The sequence below is a fragment of the Channa argus genome, chromosome 7 (genome assembly GCF_033026475.1).
Source record: "Channa argus isolate prfri chromosome 7, Channa argus male v1.0, whole genome shotgun sequence".
Taxonomy (NCBI): Eukaryota; Metazoa; Chordata; class Actinopteri; order Anabantiformes; family Channidae; genus Channa; species Channa argus.
The window spans coordinates 20,873,699-20,886,019 of NC_090203.1; positions in this window are offsets into that span (position 1 = coordinate 20,873,699).

Consider the following 12,321-nt stretch of genomic DNA (forward strand, 5'->3'; position numbering starts at 1 on the left):
CTAGTTTAAATTTTTACTAATTATTTGAGACTGCACAAGTTACATTTTTATAGAAACAATGTTATCAAAAACTGGTGTGAGGGGAAAGGTATACCTGACTCTGTGGGGCACTATGGTATCCTTCCCCTCATTTGTTTGGTTTAACAGCTTTCAACTTTTTACAGCTCTCAGCAAGCAACTGTGTTCATTAAAATCTCTGATTAACCAGCTGTACAGGTTTGCTACCTTTCCAGCACCAAACAACAGACAATTTAGCGGCTATCTGGTGAACAGAGTGGAGCATTTAGCAGCTAAAGAGAAACATATTTCCGAGACCTGGCTGCAGACAGTGAAGGTGAACTGTCGGGAGTAGTTCGTAATAAATTGTTTGTCTTGGCTAATCAAAAGGTAGAGTAAATAGTCTGCGATAACACAGCGCTTTTCTTGCTCACTGGGAGCAACTTGTGTTCAGTGTTTTACTCACTTATACTTAGACATAAGGTCAGGGATCAAACCACTGACCCTGCAATTGATGGATGACCTCTGCCACAGTTTTCTCAAACAGCGAGTTATCACTGAAATATCAGTGATATAAAGTGACGTTTAATCCATAAATTAACTCGTTTGTGTGATGACATAAATGAAAAATTTATTTTTCATGTTAAGTATTTCTTTAAAACATAAATAAATGTTATGCAAAATCAACTCAGGTTGTGTATTTGATCATCTGAATTCAATTATTTGGATGGGTGAGCGAATACTTTTGGCAATATAGTGTATCCACCTCCTGTGCTGATCTCCTTCTTTGGCTATGTAGCAACATTCTTAGGCTGAATCTTTGTCATATCCCAACATCAAACATTGGCTTCACATAAAACATTTGAATGGCAACGATAAAAAAAAAAAAAACATCAGTCGAATATAGTTGCTTTTAAAGCTTTAATTGTCTTAAAAATTGTACTAGCATTGATTCTTAAATGAACACATGTAAATTGCTATTCTAGTGTATAATATGTCACCGTACTATGATTCATGGCCATAAGAAGACGTCATAAGGGCTGATTTTGGCTGAGGCTGATGACCTGTGAAACTCTTATCTCTGATAGCCAGCTCTTATTAATTCCTGTCTCTACACCTTTGACTTTATGAGTGACGTCTTGTGTCTCCGGCTGTGCTCTGGTGTTGACTGAAGTCCTCAGAGTCATGAATTTGTGACGATTTGAGGATGTGAGTCACAGGAGCAATGACACAGAGCCTTTGTGACATGTAAAGATGAGGAGTCTGGATTTATGTGCTATGTGCTAATGATGCTATGTGTTAAAGGCGGAATGGAGGATTATTCGTTTAAGGAATAAGATTAAATTCATATGATGCAAACATGTCCACCTGGTCAATTTGTCCTTTAACTCCTATTCATTAATTTTAGTTTGGTGCACACAGGAAAACAGATGATCACACTTTTAATCAGAATTGTTTTATCTTTAATTTTATTTGTAATTAGTTCCTGTTGATTACTTTTACTTCCTGCTCATCACTTATTATCCGTTATATGTATTGTAAAAGCATAATGCTGAGGTTATTCCGAAAGGAAAAAACACACAACTTTCACTTGCATTGTCCTCTGTGAACTATAAGCAATCACATGGTCCTGATTTCATCCACATGGATCTCATACTCCATGCTGCATCAAAAAGTCCTCTAATCCTTCCACCTCGCTGTTGTTCTAACCCCTTCACCCCGTCCCACAGTTGAAAATATTTGTTATGTAAGCCGAAGCCTTTGACATTCTTGACTGACCTTTGATGTCGATACATTAAGTTAAGTGAATATGAACGCTCCCATAGTGTAGTAATGTTGAATTCTTATAAATTCAAACTCTTAAGGCTGATGTCAGGTGACAGGGGCCTTTTAGACTTACCGTTTGAATCAGCGTGGCACCTGGTTGATCTATGCCAGACATGATCACCTTGAGATGATGTTGGTAATTTGTGCTATATAAATAAATAAAGTTTAATTGAATCGTTCCAATCAAATCAAATGAGATATTTACTTTAAATACATCTCAAACCTGAGCACAATTCATACACAATTTTTGCATAGAAAAGTGCTCTTATATCATATTGTTTTTAAACCCCTCGACCCCCTTTGTGTACACAAGCGCTTAATCAAAAAAGATGCACTCTCTCCCTGCAATGGAAGAGAGCGCACCAGTGGCTACAGTGGAGATGAAACATCCAGAGAGTGTGACACACATGTGACAGGGCTGGCATTCAAACAAAAAATAATTATGTGCTGGCCATGGCTCAGGCAGTGGAAAACAGCTTGTTCTGGTTAGAAGCTGACCGGTGTGTGTGTCCCATTGAAGCCAAAGCCCTGAAGAATCGGCAGCAGTCACACCATTCACAGCGTGACTTTAAAACAACTCATCTGTCCGCTTAGCGTCTGGTCTCCAAAGCGATAAACAAGCCCAATAAAAGCAGCATCGGTCGGAGAGTTTGTGCATTAGCAAAGTACTAAGAGCTGACAACAGGTCACACTGAAAAAGACAATACATTTTGTGAACCAAAGACAGCTTTGTTTGCACCATTCCCTCCTAACAGATGAGTGACTGCACTTTCGGAAAATGCAGAGGTAAGCACAGCATGTCTTTGTGTGTGCAGAAGATACATTTCACCATATGGATCACATATTGTTTGACTACAGACTTAAAACCAAATATCGAGGTGATCCAAGAAACAGATCTTTATTCTCTCTCAACCAGTCACACACTGTGATAATGAGTTCAAGGCCTACAGCATTTTAAAAACAGAGAATAGATAGCATTTGTCCAACATCACTCCAAGAAATGTGTTTTATTCTTTTTAGTGCTATGCATCAATTGTTTGAATTTGCCAACTGAGATTCAGTCTTATAATTATCAGTCAGAAAATACGACCATGACATTGCAATGACCCTGCATAAATATGTTAGCTTGAGGCTGACATCAGATCAAGAGACATATAGGTGCTGTGAGATACCTGTTGGACAGGTGGAGTGGAAAACTCCAGTCTGAGGAGGTAAGGAATGTATATCACCTGTTTGCATCTGTCATTTTATTGCTGCAACCTCTTCTGTCTTGGGCACGGATGGATTTATATATATTCAACTCAGAAATGTGCAAGGAAGGTCTCATTTTAAGGTACTAGATCCGTTTTGTGAGACAAGTCAAATCCAGGAATGTTTTTAATTGTATCATATTCTGCATATTGTATTAAGATATACTATTACAAAATACTGTACAGTATATTAGTTTAGTTTATTAGTACTTCTCCATAACATCCTCCAGAGGAGTTTTATAGTTCATCTGGTGGGGTTCTGGAGGAGCAGGTCAACTAAAGCTACTGAAAAAACACCTCTACATCAGGAGAATTGTGTCAGCTAGAAGCAGAGATATTTTATTATAGTGAAGGAGGAAGAGGAAAATTTACATGCTTTTTAAATCTTAATCTAACAGTGCACCCTGAGAAAACGCTACTCAAATGCAAAACGAAAGATCCCGTAAAGAAAAACACAGCAATTTGGGAACAAAAAGACAGATTAGACTACCACAAGTGAGCACATAATACTATACCTATGTCAGATTTTGAAAGATATATATGTCTTTTAATGTTTTATTAGAATAGACTTTAACCCTCCTTTCCACTCATCCCAAGACTTTTCAGCAAACTCTACAGGTGTGTCCTCTTAACACAAAAGGATTTCTTATACGACACCAGAGATTAGAAGGTGTCTCTGTTAATCACAAATATTCAGAAAAAGGAGCTATCAATGCATCTTTGGAGATGCTGTTGCACCTCACTTGACTTAGTCACCGTGTACAATCTTTTAACTCTTCAGTAAGTTTGTGGCAAGCATATTACTATAAATTAAAGTTTTATTGTTGCAACTAGAATCACTTCCACACCAGCTTCCCTTTTGTTGATAGACTTACCATATTTTTCTTTGCCAAAGCTACAAGCGTGCATTTGTTTCACTGTCGTCTCAAGTGGAGTCAGCGTCAGGTTGAAATATAAATTTAACAATTTCCCCCCAAACACACTGCGCTGCCAGTTGTATTTTATTAAATAGATCTCACATTTACTTGATGTGAATTGTTTACGCTTCAACATAGTGAGTAATAATCAGAAATTGTAAATTTCCTTCTCTTTATTCTCTCAGCCAGCCACAGTTACTGGGAGTTCACAATGCACATTCTTGAATAAAGTTGCATTCAATGACATTATGAACACATTTTCAAAAAGGACGATGGGGCTTTGATCCACACAGCTCACTCCTCCTCTGGGTGCAGTGGTGTCTTTAATAATAAATGCATCATTTTATTACCTCATCGCAGGTTTTGTGTGTATACTTGTACAGTATATTTGGGGTTTTCCTTATCTCAGTCAGTTTGGATTGGGCTGAACATGGGTCAAACTGTAAACCTCAATCAAGAAACAAACAGGGGTCGTACATTTAGTTGCAGCAGGCCACCACATTATAAGTCATGTCAGTTAGAGACTGCTCCGGGGAGAGATGAAGAGAGGGAGGTGGAATGTGGGGGAAACAGGCTTCCTTCTGGCAGATCAAATAGCACATCAATCTGACTTCTTTTATGGGCTGAGAGCAAATGATTCTCCTTTAAATTTTGGCTTGTGTTTTCTTGGCAAAAATACAACCTTTTCTCTGAACAGAAATTAATCCATCCTGTTAGGACTTTGAATGGGGCGAGAACTTATGGACAGTCAACAGTGTGGAGCCCTTACTGTGAACGTCACGGCTGTAAAATGGTTGTTAATTGCACTTTGGCTCAACAGCGATTTGTTTTCAAGTTTTATTCCACAACAGCAGCTACGGTACAGCGAGTACCTTTGGACTTCAGTGGCATTTTATTAGATGTTGAGGTATGAAGTGCTGTATACTGTAGATTAATACATAGTACAACACTTAAGGTTCAAGTTTGTGTTGTAAGATACGATTTAGAAACACATAATGTGTGATATCATAGTTAGCCAGCATTTACTGGACCCTGATGACACTTGTGTTTTTACTATGACAAGCTTAGAGATGCGTCTGTGGCACTGCTTTTAACTGTGGATGTTAATGCTGTACACCTTTAATCCTCAGCCTTGAAGCCTCCTCTCTGTACACCTGAACACTACAGCTTTAAAACACTTTGGATAAAGCAGGGGCTTCCAATAGTATTCTTTTCGAAAAAATTAATATTAAAAATACTTCTTTGCATAATATAGAATTGAACATCACTTCAACCAGCAATGGCTCTAAAATGTCTGTGTGTCCTTAGACCAAATGTTCTTCTATTGATTCCTACATCCTCCACTCACTTGAATGAAAAGCTTCCACACCTACTCTGCTACAGTAAAAAACATCCAAGTTAATAAAAATACTCTAGTAATTCTAAACAAGGTCACCTCTGTACTGCTGCTACTGCAATCTTATTACTACAGGTGGAGTGTCAAACAACTGCTGATTAGATGAGTGGAGTTAGACTCCACTCATGGTATTAAGTAATACCAGGATGTGGTCATCGTGTATTCCATCCATTTGGAACAGGTTTTCATCGAGGACGTCTTTTTACATTGCTGCATTCATCTTTCGCTTGATCCTGACTAGTCTCCCAGTTCCCACCGCTTAAAAACATTCCCACAGCATGATGCTGCCACCACCATGCTTTACTGTAGGGATGGTATTGGCCAGGTGGTGAGCGGTGCCTGGTTTCCTCCAGACATGACGGTTTCCATTCAGGCCAAATAGTCTTTGTTTCATCAGACCAGAGAGTTTTGTTTCTCATGGTCTGAGAGTCCTCCAGGTTGGCTCTGATGTGCCTTTTACTGATGAGTGGTTTCCATCTGGCCACTCTACCATACAGGCCTGATTGGTGGAGTTCTGCAGAGAGGGTTGTCCTTCTGGAAGGTTCTCCTCTCTCCACAGAGAAACGCTGGAGCTCTTTCAGAGCGACCATCGGTTTCTCGGTCACCTCCCTGACTTAAGGCCCTTCTCTCTCGATCTCTCAATTTGGCCGGCCGGCCCCACCTCTCTAAATCTGTGCCTCAGTACAATCCTGTGTCAGAGGCCTTCATGGCTTAGTTTGTGCTCTGACATGCACTGTTACTAACAAACTTCTTTCACACAGTTAAATGCCAATTTACTTCAAACATAGAATGTGTGTAAGTGTGTGCATCCTAAAGCGGAGAGAGAGAGAGAGAGAGAGAGAGAGAGACAGAGAGAACTATATAGAATTTTTAGGCATGTTCCCTTTATTTTGTAGCAGACAACAGGAAAGTGCTGGGAAAGAGGAGAAGACATGCAACAGATGTCAAAATCTGAATTTAAAAACTTTCAGATTTTTGTAGGTTTTTGTGTGGAAAATGTGACTTTGCTTTTTAGTGCTAATATACCAGCTGTTGCCAAGTAAAAACAAAGACATATAATTGTCAGGATGCTGCACAAACTAAACTTAAGCAGATCCACTAAAATGTGAATCTAGCATATATTCAGGAGGAGCTCCCATGTGTGAATATACAATTTAAGTACAATAATAGGCTGACACATGTTGCCAAACACAATCTGATCATCAGTTAACTGCAGAGATGATACATTACCACATAAATCAGCTTGGGAACAACGACAATGAACAAAATGGCTAAAAACAAACCGAGCCAGTTCCAAGCGCCTACGGGCATAAAGTGATCTGTCTCACATGACATGTTTACACACAATGTGTTGCGACTAGTGCCAAGGCTTTGCTCGCAACGCTGTGGTTGAAGTAAAACACTGATGCTGTTTCCCATCCCCAATAAAGATTCCAACAGCAGAACACAATGCCGCAAATTTCTTCAACATTACCAATGTGGTGGGTTTTACTTAGATGAAACAATTATTGAATTGCTCCTCAGTTTTGTGCTGGATGGAGGAAAAAATGTATAAAGGAACTGAGCAGTGGGCTGCTGGTTCTGATGTACTGTGATGTTTTGTTGACAGGATGTTTGCTTCTTCAGAAACCATTTTTGCAAGGAACTTAAATTAGCCCAGAAAAACATGCGATTTGGCATATTTTAGATCATTTTCCTAATTCCCTTTAACATGTTTCCCCTGCCCTGATCTGCGCTGCTGAACAACAGTATCATCTAAGATTCTGCACTCAACAGGCGTTAAACATGGCCTCTGGACACAAAGTCATGGACTGTTGCCATGTAGCTCACAGAGTAGCATGTGGAATTGAAATTCATTTGCTTCTCCATCTGCAGAGGCAGCCCCACAGCAGGGGTGTAGCGAGCCACGTCACTGAGTCAGTTTTGTTGTGACTTACCTGTACAAAACTATAGCTCAGAATAATATTTGTGGCTCGATGAATCACATTGATTCCAAAGGACAGCATTTTAAGAGAGAGCAGCTTTGTAAAGGTTGCATTTCTCGAGCAGTGGGACCCGCTTGTCTGCAGTCTGTGATTGTCTTTACCATCCTGGTTTAGCATGTTACCATACTTTCTTATCAGCACTAAGGACGAGGCACATCTAGAGCTATACGGACTGTTATTCTTTTTGCAGGCGCCATAGTTAAAGCATTGAGTTTGTACCAAGGTGGCGGTGAACTAAACAACCGACAAACAGGCAGTGTCAACACAAAGCCATGCAACTAGTGTGGTTGCTATTTAATACTTCACTGAAAACGTTTGCCCGCAGGAACTGAGAAGAGGCAAGAGACATTTTTTTGTTTTTGTTTGATTCTGTATCCAGAAGCTGTGAATATGTTTCCAGTTATTTAATACCAGACCGGGTGTTCATTTATTTATTTATTTATTTATTCCCAACATGTTTCTTGTAGCCTGTGGTAATGTTGACTCAAAAGTCTCTGAAAGTCTGGTTATCAGATGATCGCAAACATTGGGCTTGTCTGATTTGACTGAGAAACTTTCAAGAGCAACACCTGCAAGCGTTGCTAGAAATCACTTGTTGCCTTCCAGTTAATACCAACAATTCATTATTGAGAACAGTTCAGTGACAAGAACAAACAGGCCAATGTGAATGTTGCGCCAACCTGTAGCTACAGGGCAGATTTACTTTATTAGACAAATAGAAAATCTGTCGCCAGGCTGGTAATCCCCAATGAGAACTGAACAAGGACCAACTTACTGTATATATTCCCAGCATATAGAAAGAACCGAAACTTTCTGTTATCAACTAAGTATTTACCACCAGCCATGTTTCTCGACCGGTGTGAGAAAAAAACAAATAACTGATGTCATTACTTTGTGACATTTATGTGTTGAGTCTTGGAGAGATGTTGGTATATATGAATTAGATTATTTAAAGACAAATGGGTCAAATGGGTCAAATGGGTTTCATCTACTTTTCCCAGTCAATCAACTAATAGACAGTTGAGTCATTGTACTGGACGTTGCTCACACACACCAAAAAAAAAAAAAATATATATATATGTCTGTGTTGCGGCATGCCACTGAGCTGCATGAAACTGTGTTCACGCAATGCTTAGTTTGGAAAAGGAAAATACTCATGAAACCTTTGGCATTTCTCACAAGCCAGGATGTGAGGATGGGTGGAGGGGATCAGCGAGTTGGTGCAAAGATGTGAAAACTGAGGCAATAGGATAAATATGATTCATTACTAAAAGAATCACACTGATGGCGTTTCTCTTTTTGACATCTAGTTTTTGGCGTTCAGTTTGAAGGCCACAGCTGTGTTTTTTTAGCTGTAAAGTACTGATTAGCTGAAGAGTTTTTAATAATCTTTAGTGACCTAGTAGTCGAGCAAAGTACAGTAAATAAGTCTTTTATTTCTTTTGTGGAATAGCAAGTCCAAAAGACAGAAAGTGGGCAAAGCTGAAGTGAGTCACCAATTAACCAAACATGCAGGTCTTGGGACTGTAGGAGGAAACTGGAGTTTCTGTAGGAAACCCACGCAAGCACGGGGAGAACATGCAGAGTCCACACAGAAAGGCCACATCGGGTAGGTGGGCTCAAACCGGGGACCCTCTAGCTGTGAGGTGTTAGGGCTAACCAGGAAATAGCAGGGCTGCATCCAAAGATCTATGTAACAATCCAATTTATCTCTTTGCACTTGAATGACAGCGTCTGCTCTTCACCACAAATTTCATGAAATTTGAACATACCAGACATCTAAATTTGTAAACATACACTTGGGACTATGTTTTAGCACATGTGAAAATAGTATTCATTCATTCAATCAATATTTATAGATGTATTCAGTATTTATACATAGGCTACTATATGGAGGCACTGGCATTTTGCAAGTGCTGACTATTTTTGCCTGAGTGGTTGTTTTTTTTAATTTATTGTAATTGGATAATGACTAATACCTGAAGAGCCAGGAAGAGTCTGATTCATGAAAGCTAAAATCCACTTCAAGATCTTTAAAAAAAACGGAAAGGTCGGTGGAGCTTTAGCAACAGCTTCAACATGACTTCACATGGCTGTTTCACATATTTTCCACCACATGGCACTGATGGAAAATGAGACAATTGTTAAGTAATCATATTATATATCATATTAATCAAAGCGGCTTTATAGCGGCTGTCACATTACAGTGAGCCTGAATATACTTTGGTCTCAAAGGACACGGCAGTGGGAGGCCAATTTAGTCAAACCTCTCAAGGTTTCACAGATACGTCGTATAAGACCCTGTTGAGCACCAATAAACGGCCTTGAGAGAATGACTGACTGTCCATTCTCTGCTAGGTTACATGATGTGCAGTACATCCTGTCATTTTCTTCACCTGAGAGAAATGATGAGAGGCGCTCGCAGGGACCAAGACTGAAAACCAGAATGACTGGATGCTGTGTTACAAGAAGAAAAAAGAAAAGAAAAGAAAAGAAAACCTTCTGGTGTTTTTTTTCTTGCACTATTGCCCTCAAAATCCTGTACTGTATGTACACAATACAAATATTGGACAAATGAGGAAGTGTTGCCTAAGTGAAAATTGCCTTCACATGGAAATTATTTGTAATGGCTAAGTCATTTAGCATGTGTCAGGGTACATTCTGGTTCATCTGTGCAAGTACCATAACAGTGGAACCCAACAAATGCCGTGGTAAGTATGTCATTATTTAGTTCCGTACATGGGACATTGAGTCCTCAGAAGCCAAAGACTGTAACATAGGGGTTTTTATGATGTTTTGTTCCATCATACCATGCAGCCAGCTTCTTACACTCCATGACAAACATCTGGTTAGTGTTTCTGCAGCTTCAGCATCTTGTTTTGGTTTTGGATGCTGGAATGATGGAAAAGCTGGGGTCTTGTTTATAACTGCTTTATTTGGTAAAGCCCCATAGAAGAAATGTTTGTATCTTGGTGGACTGGGTGCTGCCAGAACTCATCAATACTATGAGCAAAGACATAGAAGTAACACCAATGAGCGGTGGGGATCTTGAGCACGCTCAGCCAAGGCTTGTATTTCATAAGCATCTTGGACTGTGAAAGCAATACATACACACATTGATTAGAGGAGAGATGGTGAGCATTATCTGATACTGTAGCACAGATAAATCCTGCCTGAAGGAAGCACTCCAGTGTGTCTAAATCATGAGACTAAAGCCTGTGATTTACTGCCTGAACGTGTGTTTTTAAATAGAGCGCAATGAGCAGGGGTGAATCAATGGGCACAAATGCCACACAGATGAATTCGGGGATTACATGGCAGCGGCGCAGCCACTCATCTGGTTCCCATGTCTCTTGGAGAGCGCAAAAAAAAAAAAAAAAAACAAGAGCAAGTTTGTCAGAAAGCGAAATGACTTTGAACTGTCTCCACCAATTAGTGTGCTGGACTTGGATTATGTCCTTTGCCACTACAAATGCTATTTTTTGATTATTACGACTTTACATTTTTTCCACTCCATATCGACCAAATGTAAGACCAATAAACAACAGCCCTCAGGAAGAGGCATTCTCTCAGCATTGCAGAGAAATCACTAAATGATCCGGCTGCTCTAATCACTTCCATAACATCTGACAGAGTCTGAAAATAATTACGATGCACGGTGAGCCTGCAATCCTAAATCTTGCGTTTATTTTTTCGAGTAAATATGACTACTTTGGCCTTATTGTGGCAGTCTTAGAACATTTCCAACTAAATCTAAACATTCATAAATTAAGAGAACTGACACAGACAGCTCTTTATTGTCCGATCTGGAGAGCAGATGATGGTGACAGTGAAAGCCAGATGATAGGAAACAATTACAGCTTTCAACCAGTGTTCATTATTACTGTAACTTTATAAAGACTATTCCCAGACAGCTCCACAGCTATTTTCTCTGACTACATGTTTACGGGAGATGATGTGTTGGTGCACAATGGGAGTTATTTAGGGTTTTACTCTCAAAACAATGCCATGTCAAAACCCAGACATTTTGCACATATCAAACATTGTTCCATGTTTGTGTACCGGTATACTGTTTGTAATTTGAAAGGTTTGCAGAGCCAGAGCTGTAAGACCCAACGGGTTAAAATCAGATCAGTTGAGCAACATCCATGCTGTAGTGTCATTGGTAAATTTGTATTATTACAATGTCAATTTAAGTTTGATTGTAAGATACAAACATGGTGGTTAGAACTGAATCGTCCTTCTATGATTATGTTCGCCATTTATTTCATTCAGCCTATCCCAGCTGTCATTTGGCAAGAGATGGATACACCTTGGACAGGTCACCAGTCTACTGTACACAGACACACTCACATTCACACCTAAGGGCAATTTAGAGTCACCTGTTAACCAAACATGCATCTCTTGGGACTGTAGGACGAAACAGAGGACCCTGTAGGAAACCCACGCAAGACTCCAGAGAGGCTACATCGGGTAGGTGGGGTCAAACCGGGGACCTTCTAGCTGTGAGGTGGCAGGGCTAACGCAAACGGAAAATTGAATTCAGCCATATTTTAGAAATAATTCACACCAAACATACCGAACAATCTGCCAAAACTTTGAAACCATGTGCCTAATATTACCACTTTACAGCATCACAGCAGGTCTGTGCGACCGCTGAAGGTGTCCTCTGGTAACTGGAGATAGTAGATACTGACCATTGCATACTGGGAACACATCACAAGAGCAGCCAGCACAATTAAGTTCAATCAAAGTCAGCCTCAAAAATGGCCAATTTTTCCTGTTCCCTTGCTTGACAGGTGCACTTGTGACAAGACAATCATTGTTCACTCTACCTGTCAGGGGTTTCAGTGTTGTAGCTGATAAGTTTAGATGGAGAGCAGAGAGGTGAATTATTGTATGCTCAATCTGTAATTTGAGAATACCTCCTAATGCTAAATCCTTTGTTA